Raw genomic sequence first — 13,406 nt, 5'->3', positions numbered from 1 at the left:
GAGCGACTGAACTGAACTGAAGTGGTGTTTACAGTGTTTCCCACTAGGGAAGTGCCCCTCAGCCCCTGCGCAGGCCGGTTAACTCTCTAAGAGTTATACAAAAGGACTTTTAAAACAATTGCTTAAATTTAACCCCAAAGATCTTTGCCATCTCTTGTCTTTACGGGTGGTGTAGGTTTCTTTCTGTAAGAAGCACTTCTGAAGTGGCAAAGAAAATACCACAGGCTTACAGAAAGTTTAGTAAAGTTATAAATATTGCTTTTAATCTTCTCACTCTTTTTTTAAATTAATCACTTGGTATTATCTTTAATTAAGTACAAAGACTTTTCCAATCACATCACATAGAGATCATTTTATCCACTGCTCTGTTTGGCTGCCAGTCTCCCATCTCTCTCCTCAGCAACAGTAAGGTGAATACCCTTTCCACAGGGAGGAGAGAGCCACCGTTTGTTGCCTTTGCCAATAATGAAAATGTTTGAGAGCCACGTGGCAAAGCTGTTGCCGTTTGCATCTTTCATATGAAGTACATCAAAAGAACCTGATGTCTCTCCCGGTTGGTAATCACACCAATTCTTCCCAGGTTAGCACCTCCAGTCACCACGCACAGGTTACCAGTGTCAAACCTGATGAAATCAGTAATCTTGCCAGTCTCCAAGTCAATTTGAATGATGTCATTCACCTTGATGAGGGGATTGGGGTAATGGATGTGCGAGCATCATGGGTTACCAGATGAAGGATTCCTTTTGTCCCCACAAAGATCTTTTTTACTTTGCACAATTTATACTTGGTCGCCTCAGGTGTAATACAATGAACAGCAAATGATCCCTGGTGTCACAGATCAATGAAAATTCTCCCCAGTCTTATCAATGCTGATGACATCCATAAAATCAATAAGGTAGATTATATCAGTGCGGAGTTTGCCACTGACCTTAAAGAAATGCTGCATGCAAATCTTCACTCCATCTCCTGTCAGGGCATACTTAAATCTGCTCCTTAGGAAAATGATTAGGGGTAGACGTTCCCTCAGCTTGTGGGGACCAGTAGATGGACAAGTGGCAAACATACCAGTCAGTTTATCCAGCATCCAATGTTTTGGAGCTGCTACGTGCTTCGGGTGCTTCTCAGGACCCTGAGCCATGGCTGTGCTAGGCATGAAAAGAGGCCTGCCTTCTTCCCCATCTTCTCACTTTGCTCAACTATTTCTATTTTTCCATATTAATTTCCATGCATACACATATCTATTTAATTGCAATCAATTTGAATATTATTTTGAAATGTATATTAATTTTATACTATGAAGTCTTCCTCATATTTTATAGACTTTCTATTATAATTTTAATTTCTGTGTAATATTCCATCTTATTTGTGTAAATTTATTAAATCATTATCAGACTGCTGTATGTATTTAGCTTTTCAGCAAATATTTTCAGCGTACGGTATATACTTGGGACTGTACAAAGTCGACCTTTTTATGCTAGAATGAGCAGTTTTTTGCCTATATATTTTTTCTTCTCTTTGTTACTTTAGGGTAGCTTCCTTGGATTGGGATGACTAGGCCAAAAGCTGTGAATTTTTTCTGACAAATGCTTTGCATTAACAATCCAAAATGATTGTACTAGTATATCGTGACAAGCAGTACATGAGTACATTAATTTTGCCCTGTGCTCACTAGCATTAAGTGTTATCATTTTTTATGGTTTTTCTAAAAGCATCATTTCCCACAGAACCCTAAAATAATCAGGAGAAAGCAGCGTTTACTGCCCTGAAGTTGTCTGTTTTCAAATCATGCTTACATGATGGCAATGAGGTTTTAATCAGGTAACTATGTTATCTTTTTCTTTTTCTTTCACTGAAGTGTTTTCAGTTGAGGGGAAATGTTCAGCTATTGACTCAGATTCATATCATCCCTTTGCTTTAACACCTCCAACAAGTTCCTTGAAGACAGACCACGTGAAGGCAGGGGTGAGCTGGTGGTGGGTATGGAGGTGGTGACATGAAGTTGCCCAGTGACTCAAAACAGACTAGCCCCACCTCAGGGAGAGGCCACGTCTGGCACCTGCTGTGAGAGCTTCCCCCCACCTCCCCCGCACTGGTCCTCCCACTCAGGCGGCTGCCTGCAGGAAGATCTTTGAAAGAAGAGGAAAGAATATTATATTCAATACCTAGAAAAAAACATGATAGACACGGCTGGCTTCTAAAAATTGCTGAGCTTAATAGAAAAGACTTTTGAAATCTTGCTTGGGTCCAGAAATCTTCACTCTGTAGAGCAGCTGATTCAAGATTTTTAAAAATGAAGCTTCTCTTGTGGTTCTCTTCTTGCATTTATTCATTCATATTTATTCCCCAGTGTGTTTCAAAAAGAGTCTGGGGCACATTTCCTTTTCTGCAGAGGGAGATTGGAAATTTAAAAAAGAGTCAGGTTTCTCTCAAGCCAGGCAAGGCAGTGGGGAGCCCTACTGAAGAGATATGGAGCTATGACTTCAGAGTATTGCAGGTAAAAGTAAGAAATAGCAGAGAGCTGCAGGCAGATAAGCAGGCTATTGATAAAGACCATATTTAAAAAAACAATTTCTTAAAGAGATTCTGAACATAGGCATCCCTCATTTTATTGTGCTTGACTTTATTGTACTCTGCAAATACTGCAGTTTTGACAAATTGAAGCTTGCCAGCTCCATGTTATGAAATGATGGTTAACATGTGTTTTAGCAATACTGATTTTAAATTAAGGTATGTACATTGCTTTTTTAGTTCTTTTTAAAATTTTATTTATTTTTAAATTGAAATATAGTTAATTTGGGCTTCCCTGGTGGCTCAGATGGTAAAGAATCTGCCTGCAATGAGGAAGATCCAGGTTCAATCCCTGGCTAAGAAAGATCCCCTGGATAAAAGAATGGCAACCCACTCCAGCATTCTTATCTGGAGAGTTCCATGGACAGAGGAGCTTGGTAGGCTACTGTCCATGGGGTTACAAAGAGTTGGACATGACTGAGCGATTGACACATTCACTTTTATAGTTGATTTACATTGATGTGTTAGTTTCAAGTGTACAGCAAAGGGATTCAATTATTTTTCAGATTCGTTACCATTATGTTATCCGAAGATACTTGAGTATAGCTCCCTGTGCTATTCAGTAGATAAGGTATGTACATTGTTTTTTAAGACATAGTGCTCTTGCACACTTAATAGACTTCAGTATAGTGTAAACATAATGGGAAACCCAAAAAATTTTTGTGTGACTGGCTTTGTTGCAATATTCACTTTTTTGTGGTAGTCGGAACCAAACCCTCCGCATCTGTGAGGTATGACTATATTTTGAAGTGGATGCAGTGATCAATTCCTACAGGAAGAAAATATAAGAAATGAACATCATTCTACTTTTTAAAACAGGGAAATTAATTTGCAAGCTCAGGGAAAACTGTGGATGGAGTGTATTGCCTTTGTGCTGGTTCTTAAGGAAATATGTGTTGTGCTGGAGAAGACTGTATACCATTTGACTGAATGTAATTGTTGTCAGATGTACCCAGACCTGCTACAGCAAATAGTAACCCCTTCCAGCCCATGGGATGGTCTCTGAGGCACAGGTCTCTGTCCTTGACCTTGGCTTTTTCCTGTTCAAGAACATGACTCAACTGAGGAAAGAAACATACAATCCAGCAGATGGGACAAAGCTCAGAAGAACCTAGTAACAGTGATGGCAGGACAGAGATTTGAAAATAATTTGAGTGGCCTGGAATTAAAAACTGAAACGGAAACTAACATGATGAAGTGAACAACTTCAAAGATTTTTAAAAAGTAATTGTTCAAATATAGAACGAGAACGGCTCCTGGGAAAAGATCTGGGAGTAATGAGATACAGCAGCTAAAGAGATGATGGGGATTCAGAGACACACAAGCTCTAGATAAGCTTGCAAACATTTGCCTGTGGACGCTGGTCCAGCATTCCCCGGCCTGGAGTCCCCTAGAATTTCCATCTGAGGGACTCAGAGGCAGCAGTGCGGTCAGAGCAGGCCTGCAGGAGGGTTAGAAGGCTTGAGAACAAAGAAAAAGCAGACAACCCCCTCCCCACCCACCCCACACACACCCTACAAAAAACAGGAGTATTTTTAAAAAGCGTGAAACATAAAGGGGGACTTGAGAGTTACTCTTAAATCTTGCAATAGATTTTATCTAGAAGTGGGACTGACTACTTTTAGGTGACATCGTACACCAGAACTAGTTCTCTAAACCTCTCTAATCCCATCTTCACCCACTCGGTTCCCAGCAGCTCCTCTAACAAGGCTTCCCTGAGTGTCTGGAAAAAATAGCAGCCCATCATCCTTTCTCCCATACTCCTCTCCCTGGTGTGTTTTTCTTCACAGCGCATGTAAGCAACTGAATACTGATTTTACTTGTTTCTGGGCAGTTTTTGAGAGGCAGTATGCCTTGGTGAATGATGCTAGGCAGTAGAGTCTGACTTCCTGGTTCAGAGCCCAGTCTTGTTTCTTTCTAAGCATTTGGCTTTAGGCATGTTTGTTGACCTGTCTGAACTCCTCATCTCCTCCATCTCCTCATCTATAAATGGGAGATCGTGAGCGTACCTGCTTCACAGGGTAAGCTTGTGCTGTTTTTCAGTTGTGTCTGACTCTTTGTGACCACATGGACTCTAGCTCGCTGGGCTCCTCTGACCATGGGATTCTCCAGGCAAGAAGACGAGTGGGTTGGCATTTCCTCCTCCAGGGGATCTTCTGACCCAGGGATCGAACCCACATCTCCTGCATTGCGTGGATTCTTTACCTCTTGAGCTATTGGAGAAGCCTCTCAAAGGGTAGTTGTAAGCATTAAATGAGTGTTTTCCTGCAAAGAGCTTAGACGCATACCCACCTATGTCCTCAAAATCTGTTTTCTGTTCTTGTTTTTCATTATTACCACATAAGAATGCAAGCCTCCAGAAAAGCAGGAACTCTGTTATGTTTTAGTCCTATGACAAAGTAGGTGCTCTCTAAAAATTTATTGAGCCAGTAAGTTTAATGGGTGGAAGTTTCAAGCAGCCAGATGGTATTTTGTTGTAAATGGGAAGGAACTTGCCCCAAATCAAAGCTCGTTAAGATTAGAAAAGCTGTCTGGGAGGTAATGGATCCAGGCACCTGAGATATTGAGGAAGGGGTTGGTGGTCCTTGATTTGGGTGGGGTACGAAACATCTCTGCTTAGGGTTGGATGGAGGATCTGTAGTTTCTGAGTGGGGAAGTGATCTGATGATGAGACAAAGATCATCACTGACTTCATGCCAGATCTGGCTCCTTTGTGGGCTTTCCAGGTGGCCCAGTGGTAAAGAATCTTCCTGCCAAGTGGGAGGTGCAGGAGGTGTGGGTTCGATTCCTTGGGTTGGGAAGATGCTCTGTAGTAGGAAATGGCAACCCACTCCAGTATTCTTGCCTGGGAAATCCCGTAGACAGAAGGGCTTGGAGGGCTACAGTCCACGGGGTCACAGAGAGTTTGACATGACTGAGTGACTAAACAACAACAAGGGCTCCTTTGTGTGTAAATAACACAAACAGACCCTGGGGCTCACAGCTCACGGGGAAGCTGAAGAAGCGGGCTTGCAAACAGGAGGGGACTAGCTTGGTCCTGGTGGGTCAGGAAGCAGGGAGCACAAAATACTTTAATCCTAATTCTGAGTGATATGTCTTCACTGGCTTCCGCAATGTGAATGGGGTGGATGCTCTCCTATGAAGACCCACAAAAGAGGAAATACCCCCAAGCAGGAAGTAGGTTGGTTGCTGGGGAGTATGGCCAACATCCCATGTCCCAACCTGTTGAATGTACATCTTCCCAATGAGCTCTGGTGCTGGGAGGACAGTCTTGTTCTGCCCACCTGTGTCATGAAGAGAATTTGTCCTCAATCCCCAGCCAGCAGCCTCTCCTTTGCTATTTCTTCATCTGCCAGTCATCCAGCTTGGTGATGTGCAGTGTGTCTCTTCATGGACCACAATTGATGCCTCACATGTGGTGACTTGGTGACTGTAACCTTAATGGTTTTGTAACAATAACAGTGCTTCCCTGGTGCTCAGTGATAAAGAATCTGCCTGCAGAGCAGGAGATGTGAGTTCGATCCTTAGGTCAGGGAGATTCCCCTGGAGAAAGAAATGGCAACCAACTCCAGTATTTGAGCCTGGGAAATTCCATGGACAGAGGAGCCTGGCGGGCTACAGTCCATGAGGTCACAAAAGAGTCAGACACGACTTAGCAACTAAATAACAACAAACACTATCAGTAGTACTATAATATTCAGAAAAATGATTGCTGTGATGTCTGAGATTGCTCCAGATGTCAAGCATTGAGTCTGGCTATTTACACGCATTACTGCTTTAATTTGGGGGGCTCCAAAATCACTGCAGATGATGACTGCAGCCATGAAATAAAAAGACACTCCTTGTAAGAAAAGCTATGACCAACCTAGACAGCATATTAAAAAGCAGAGACATGACTTTGCCAACAAAGGTCCGTCTAGTCAAAGCTATAGTTTTTCCAGTAGTCATGTATGGATGTGAGGGTTGGACTATAAAGAAAGCTGAGTGCCGAAGAACTGATGCTTTTGAACTGCAGTGTTGGAGAAGACTCTTGAGAGTCCCTTGGACTGCAAGGAGATCTAACCAGCCAATCTTAAAGGAAATCAGTTCTAAATGTTCATTGGAGGGACTGATGCTGAAGGTGAAACTCCAATACTTCGGCCACCTGCTGTGAAGAACTGACTCATTGGAAAAGACCTTGATGCTGGGAAAGATTGAAGGTAGGAGAAGAAGGGGACTACAGAAGATGAGATGGCTGGATGGCATTACCAACTTGATGGACATGAGTTTGAGTAAGCTCTGGGAGCTGGTGATGGACAGGGAAGCCTGGCATGCTGCAGTCCATGGGGCTGCAAAGAGTTGGACATGACTGAGCGACTGAACTGACTGCTTTAAATCCTCATATCCTTGAGGAAGTTATACTTTTTGCATTTGATAAATGAGGAAACTGATGCTGATAAAGGTAAAGTAACTTTGCCAAGGCTGTTGAGTTAAGAAACATGAAGCTGGTATTTGTAAGCCTTTGTTGGCCTCTGAGTCTCCCATCATGTAGGCAGAAAACCAAAGGTGAAGAGATCTTCCATCTTTACCTTTGCAAAATGTCAAAAGAAGAGCTGTCACCTGGGGATTGGTCTTCTCTAAAACTTTCTTCATTAAGCAAAAATATGTACTTGTAAAGAAACTTCTAAATAGTAACCCTGGCCCCTGGCCCAGCCACACAGGTGCATTCAAGTCCCAGTAGGCATGGATAGGCTGCCCTGGAGAAGGTGCAACTTGAGAGCAGGAGACTGGGAGTGCCCCCTCTCACATATCTTCTTGGTCATTGCCTTTCTTTCCTGTCCTAGGAAGAACATGCCATATGGTGCCTGCTCCCTTGCCTTGTCTTGTCTGAACTTTTCTCTCCTCTCTTCTTCCTTCTTCTCCCCTTCTCATCCTTTCTTTTGTTGTCTTTCTTCTTCTAGCTTAAGACTATTCCTCTTCTTGCCCAAATACCTTAGGAAAATCTCCCTCATTCACTAACTTCTTTTTTTGTCTCCTCCTTTTCCTCTTTCAATTTGCTTAGTTGATTTGTGGACCAAAAAAAAGAGGAATCTTATTAATAATAAACTCATGAATATTGCCACCAATGTATCCGTATAAAGGAAAGGAAAGTTCTAGATCTGAAGTGATATTAGACAACTGGGATGACCAGGATATAAAGTCCTGGAAGTCAGTTTGGAAAATTCACACAAGTGGATTTTATTCTCAAGTACAGGGATTCAATGAGTAAAAACATTCAGTGGTGGGCTATGAGCTGAGACCAGGAAGGCAGAAAAATAATTCAATAGAATACTCCATGCCCTTAAGGAACTCTCCATCTAATTTTACTCATTATTTAGAATCACTTTTGGGTACTAATTTCTTATATCACACACACTCACGCCTCCCCCCAAGTGGTTTTTCTTTTTGCTAATGTGTACCACTTCAGCTACTTAGTGGGATAGAAATGTTTTATAGGTGGTTTTGGAACCTAGCCCTCTTTTATAAGAAAATAATTCTATGGGGAAATGGCTTTTCCGTTTGCAAAAACTGAGTTAAATGCAAATGGGGCACTCTTCCTTCGTAGGTGGGGGTTGACTACCTGCCAGAGTGTTGTTGGGGTGTTTCTCTAAGTCATTAGTGTGACTTGTGGCCAAAAGGACTCTGTATCTGGCACCATCTGGTGTCTGGAGGTAAAGGAAGTGCTGCTCTCAACATTTATTCTAAGACTTGACCTTAGTACGACACCAAGAAAGCCCCAAGTTGGAAATGATACCCAAAGAGGTAGATACAGGTTTCTGAATGGGTCCTGTTATCTCCACCAACCATTGGCATTGAACTTTGGCTTTTAGCTTTCCGTCCATCCTCCTGTCACCTTTCCTGACTCCAGCCACTCTTCATCTGTCTGGGACACTTTACTACAGGAGTGAGCCACTCTGTCCATGGAAGTCTGGTGGTGGTCTGGGAATGGATGTTGCTGTGTGGAGACTGGGGTGGAGGGTCACTGGGAATCTTGGTTCTCCACTGACAACTGAGGGAAGATGCAGGTGAAATGACCTGAGGGCTTTGTTGACTGTGGCCAGTGTGGTTATGATGGTGATGATTACACATGATGGAAAGCTTATGCAGGAGAAGAAGGGGAAGGAGGGGGTGAGGGCTCAAGTCTCCTATTCCTGGAAGTCATGAAAGGAGCGGCAACATTGCATACTTCAGAACAGACAGTCAGGGGAGTCCGTTTAGATAAAAGCTCGTCATGAAAAGTAGGCTGGGTCCGCAAGGCCAGACTGGACTTACATTGGGCAGAAGGTCCAAAGAGAGGTGGGCCAGTTTGATAGACTCTTCTCTTTTACATTTCCTTTCAGATTTGATATATATTTTTTGACATCAGTGATGAGACCAAGGCTTTGTGAAGGTATGAGGTATGAGTCAGGAGAGAGAAGAGAATTAAGAACATGTATATTTCTCAGTGGAAAGACCCTCAGGTGCGCAAGGAAGGTGACTAGGTAGTTACTTGTGAGTCTATCAGCAAATTCTGACATCCTGGCTTTTGAAAGTGACCTTTGTGGCTGATAAACCAGAACACCCTAAATATTATCACTGGCATCTAGCACCCTTGTCTGAGCACTCACAAATGCTTAGAAGATGTATGATTAAGTCAGCAAATTACTTATTCAGCTAGTGTTCACTAAATGCTAGACTTCATTGGTGGTTTAGATGGGAAAGAATTCACCTGCAATGTAGGAAACCTAGGTTCAATCCCTGGGTCAGGAATATCCCCTGGAGAAGAGAATGGCCACGCACTCCATTATTCTTACGTGGAGAATTCCATGGACAAAGGAGCCTGGCAGGCTATAGGCCATGGGGTCGCAAAGAGTCAGACAGGACTGAGAACTCATCTTACAGATGAAGAAACTGAGGCCCAGAGAGGCAGGAAATCTGTCCCACAGGTCAGTGGGACGGCCAGGTCTCTGATCCCATCTGTGGTCCAGGATTCCTTCCCTTAGCATTGCAGGGTTCTGTGCTCTTTGAAAAACTGCCACCTGAAGATGAGATTCAAGTCTGTTTGTTGTTGCCACCTCTTAGTCAACCAGACTCAGCTTGCACCCCTTCCCTGCGGCTCTGCTCCTCCCTCCCCAACCACCTTGCTCATCCTTCTGGAGTTTGGATATCCTTGGAAGAAATGAACCCTCCTCTTGGCACTGAGAGCTGTGTCCAAGCAGGGGGTGTATCTGGAATAATTGAGGGCTTGAGAATATGGCTGAGGATTGATGTATCATACAACTCAGACATCTGTTCTTTCATCAGATATTCACTGAGCACCAACTAGGTAATAAGCACCATGCAACAGGCTGAGATGACTGGTTAGTTTTTAGGCTAATGAGAAATAAGCAATTATGATGCAGCCTAGGAAGCGCCATGAGGTGAAAACAGGAGCCATCTGAACACAGGAAGAAGCCATCAGACCCTGTGTGGGCAGGGGGTGAGCAGTCATGGGTGCTTAGGCCAAGATTTAGTGGGGACAAACTTTCCAGGCAGAAGAAAAGCCCCCAAACAAGTGAGCTTGGGAGGGAGACAGAAACAGGGATGGGATCAGGCCAAGGGATAGTCAGGGTCTGCACAAGGCTCAGTGTCTGAAGCCCTGCCTGCTCGTGCGGGGTTGTGAGATAGGAAAGGTCGGTGGAGCAGATAGTGAAGATTCTTTGAGACATTTATGGAACTTGGCTTTTAAATGATAGATAGTGGGGAGCCATTCCTCTTACTTAATAAAAACTTAGAGAAGACTTTGTGCCAGATGTTGTTCTAAGCTCAATATTAACCTCAGTCATTCCTTCAAGCAATTCTTTAAATTTTTTTTATTCATCTATTTATTTATTTATTTTTGGCTGCACCGGGTCTTTGCTGCTGTCCAAGGGTTTTCTCTAGTTGCAGTGAGTGGGGGCTACTCTAGTTTGGTGGGCAGGCTTCTCATTGCAGTGGTGTCTCTTGCTGCAGAGCCCAGGTTCTAGGGCCCAGGGGCTTCAGTAGTTGTGGTGCATGGGCTTAGCTGCTCCACAGCATGTGGGATTGTCCTGCACCAGGGATCAAACCAGTGTTCCCTGCATTGGCAGGTGGATTCTTAACCACTGGACCACCAGGAAAGTCCTCAAGCAATTCTTAGTGAGACAGATACTACTACAAAACCCATTTTACAGATGAGGAAACCAAGGCCAAGAGAAGTGAAGTCACTTTCTCAGGGTCCCCCTGGTAGTAATGAGTCAGGATTTTAAACCAGGCAGTTCGGCTTCAAGGACCATGATCTTAGCCATTGTGCTCTGTGGTCTCATTTACGGGTTTTTAAGCAGAGAAGTGTCATGACGAGACAGAATTTTGAGTAGGCCCATGTCTGCAGTGAGGGAAGCCCTGCCAGTGAGGAAAGGGGCCTGAGGAGCTGCCTGGAGAAAGGTGGGTGTGTCTGCAACCAACCAGAAATGCTGTCCCTGAACCCGGAGGTCGTAGTTGCTCCCTCCACAGTGTGGGCATGGAGCATCTCTTGACAGTTTCCTGATTATTACCATTTTAGGTAAGAAACAGACACATCTTTGGGGTGTTAAGGAGAGAGCAACAGACTTGACTAAGGAAATAGAGGAGGGACAGTGATAGAGTTAGATCACTGAGCCGACTGCCTCCTGAGGGCTTGGTGGAAAGCTAGGGAAGGGATCAGGTAGGCAAAAAGTAGGAGGTGACATAGAGAGAGGTAGGCTCTGTCAATAGTCCATGAACCCAGGAGTTGCGAAGGACTCCTCTGGGGATTCTCAGGGGGAGGGACTCAGAGCACAGTCCCAATATGGTCAGGACCCAGAAGATCGCACAGCTGCAGCAAGGGGAAGTGTGGGAGGTCAGCCGTTGTAGGTGAAGTCAGCCCCTCTGCCCGCTGTGAGAGCCAGGTGGAAACTGGACCGCCTCTGCCCAGCTCAGCTGTGCACGCCATCCACAAAGGGCTGTGTGATGCATCCTCATCTCTGCTCCTGGCCTGGCCCCTCATGGGCTGCTCTGCTTCTGGGTCAGAGCCTCTAGGGAGAGTAACTCAAGCAGACAGTGAGCTGGGAGCAAGCAGGAGCTCCTCCAATCTCGGTTGACCTGCCAGTGTCCAGCTTTGTCTATTCACCTGGAAGGCATCCCTCTTTCCCACTGTGTGAAGGGGAAGTGAAAGTGGAAGTTTTAATTGCCCAGTTGTGTCTGACCCTTTGCGACTCCATGGACTGAAGCCAGCCAGGCTCCTCTGTCCATGGGATTTCCCAGACAAGATTACTGGAGTGGGTTGCCATTCCCTTCTCCAGAGGATCTTCCCGACCCAGGGATCGAACCCAGGTCTCCTGCATTGCAAAAACACTACAGTCTGAGCCACCAGGGAAGGGGCGATAGAGAAAAATGGCCGAATAGGCTTGACCCAAGAAGCTGCCATTTGTCAACCTGCACAGCTCCAATTCCCTAACACCTGGCACAATACTTAGCATGACATCCTACTCAATAAGCATCAATGAATGGATGGATGGATGCCTGCAGTGTGCATAAGTCTGGCTCAGTCCAGTTTATAGCTGGGGATATTGAAGACACCAGGGATAGACAGATATGAGGGGTCAAGGATGTATCTAGAAACCCAGACCATGGAGGACTTGAGTGGACATCATTCCTGCTAGGGGAAAGGTACAGTTGTTTCTGAGGCAGGCCACTGTCCTCATCATTTGGAAACCTCTGAAATACTCTCCCTTTTGAAATAGAGAGAAGTGACCTGTTACTTAGGGTTAAAAACTCACTTTGCAAGAAAACTCCGAAGAGTTGCCGAGTTACGGTGGGGAGGGTGGAGGCTGTCCTTGCCTCCCTCCCCCCTGCTGCAGGCTGACTCACTCTCCTCTGCGGCAGACAGATTGCGTCTTGCGTGGGGGCGGCTCTGCAGAGCTCAAAGCTGTTCCCTGAGAGTTATAGGGATTACAACCTGCTGCAGAGAACAATTGTTCTAAATGTGTTCTTTTAATGATACTTTATTTTTATGATCATTTCATTAATGGGTTCCTCAGAGGAAACAGCAGGTCCCACTGTCTTGGGAAAATCATTTGCTTTTCTCCTTGGGGGCACTTGGTCTATTGGCTCTGAATTTTAAACCCTGCAGTGCCAGGTCAGGCCTGACTTTAAGTGCCTCTGTGTCTGGCATAAGTCCCAGGCTAAAATCCCTTTGTAAGGCTGTTGTCTTGGGATCAGCATCTCTGGGCGTTCTTCTCCATGGCAGATGGTAACATCCTGGGGTCTGATGACTTAGCAAGGCCTCCAGAGGGGTATTACTGGCTCATTATCATCAGGCTCTGTTAGGACAGAGAGCTGACAGCCGTCAAGGCCTCCAGGGCAACGAGAAGGAGCAGATATCGTGGGAGTGATTTTTCCAGGTACCAAGGCCGAAAGAGCTCACCCAGACCTGGCTGGCAGGGGCTCTCACTGCTTGTGCGCTCACCCCTTAACCCTAGATAATTGCTTTTGGTTCCATTCTGTGGGAGATGTGGGCATAGTGAGCTTTCTAACCATCCCCAGCTTGCAAAGCCCTGGTAGTGTGCGGTAGCTGCTGGTAAAGCAGGTGCCATTCCTGTCGGTGTCTGCTGTGTGAATATGAAGGGGAGAGGGCTCTCAGAACAGCAAGAGCTACAGTGAGTATTACTAGGAGGTAGGCTGCAAGGAATGCCCAACTGGCTTGTTAATCCAGTACAATTCAACAACTGTTTGCTGGCTGTCTGCTAGAGGCCTGGGGCAGAAAAGTGAAAGGTAAACCCAGCTTCTAGGAGCTCACAGGCTAGCAACTGGTTCCCAAAGAATTT

At 44.9% G+C, this 13,406-nt stretch overlaps 1 pseudogene; it reads right to left on the bottom strand.

The window, feature by feature from the left end:
* Positions 1-286: 286 nt before the first annotated feature.
* LOC120880290 lies at positions 287-1,138 on the bottom strand (annotated as a pseudogene).
* Positions 1,139-13,406: the final 12,268 nt, after the last annotated feature.

The sequence above is a fragment of the Oryx dammah genome, unplaced genomic scaffold, assembly GCF_014754425.2.
Source record: "Oryx dammah isolate SB20612 unplaced genomic scaffold, SCBI_Odam_1.1 HiC_scaffold_21, whole genome shotgun sequence".
Lineage (NCBI taxonomy): Eukaryota > Metazoa > Chordata > Mammalia > Artiodactyla > Bovidae > Oryx > Oryx dammah.
The sequence above is the reverse complement of the archived record's forward strand: the minus strand, read 5'-3'. Positions and strand labels throughout refer to the sequence as shown.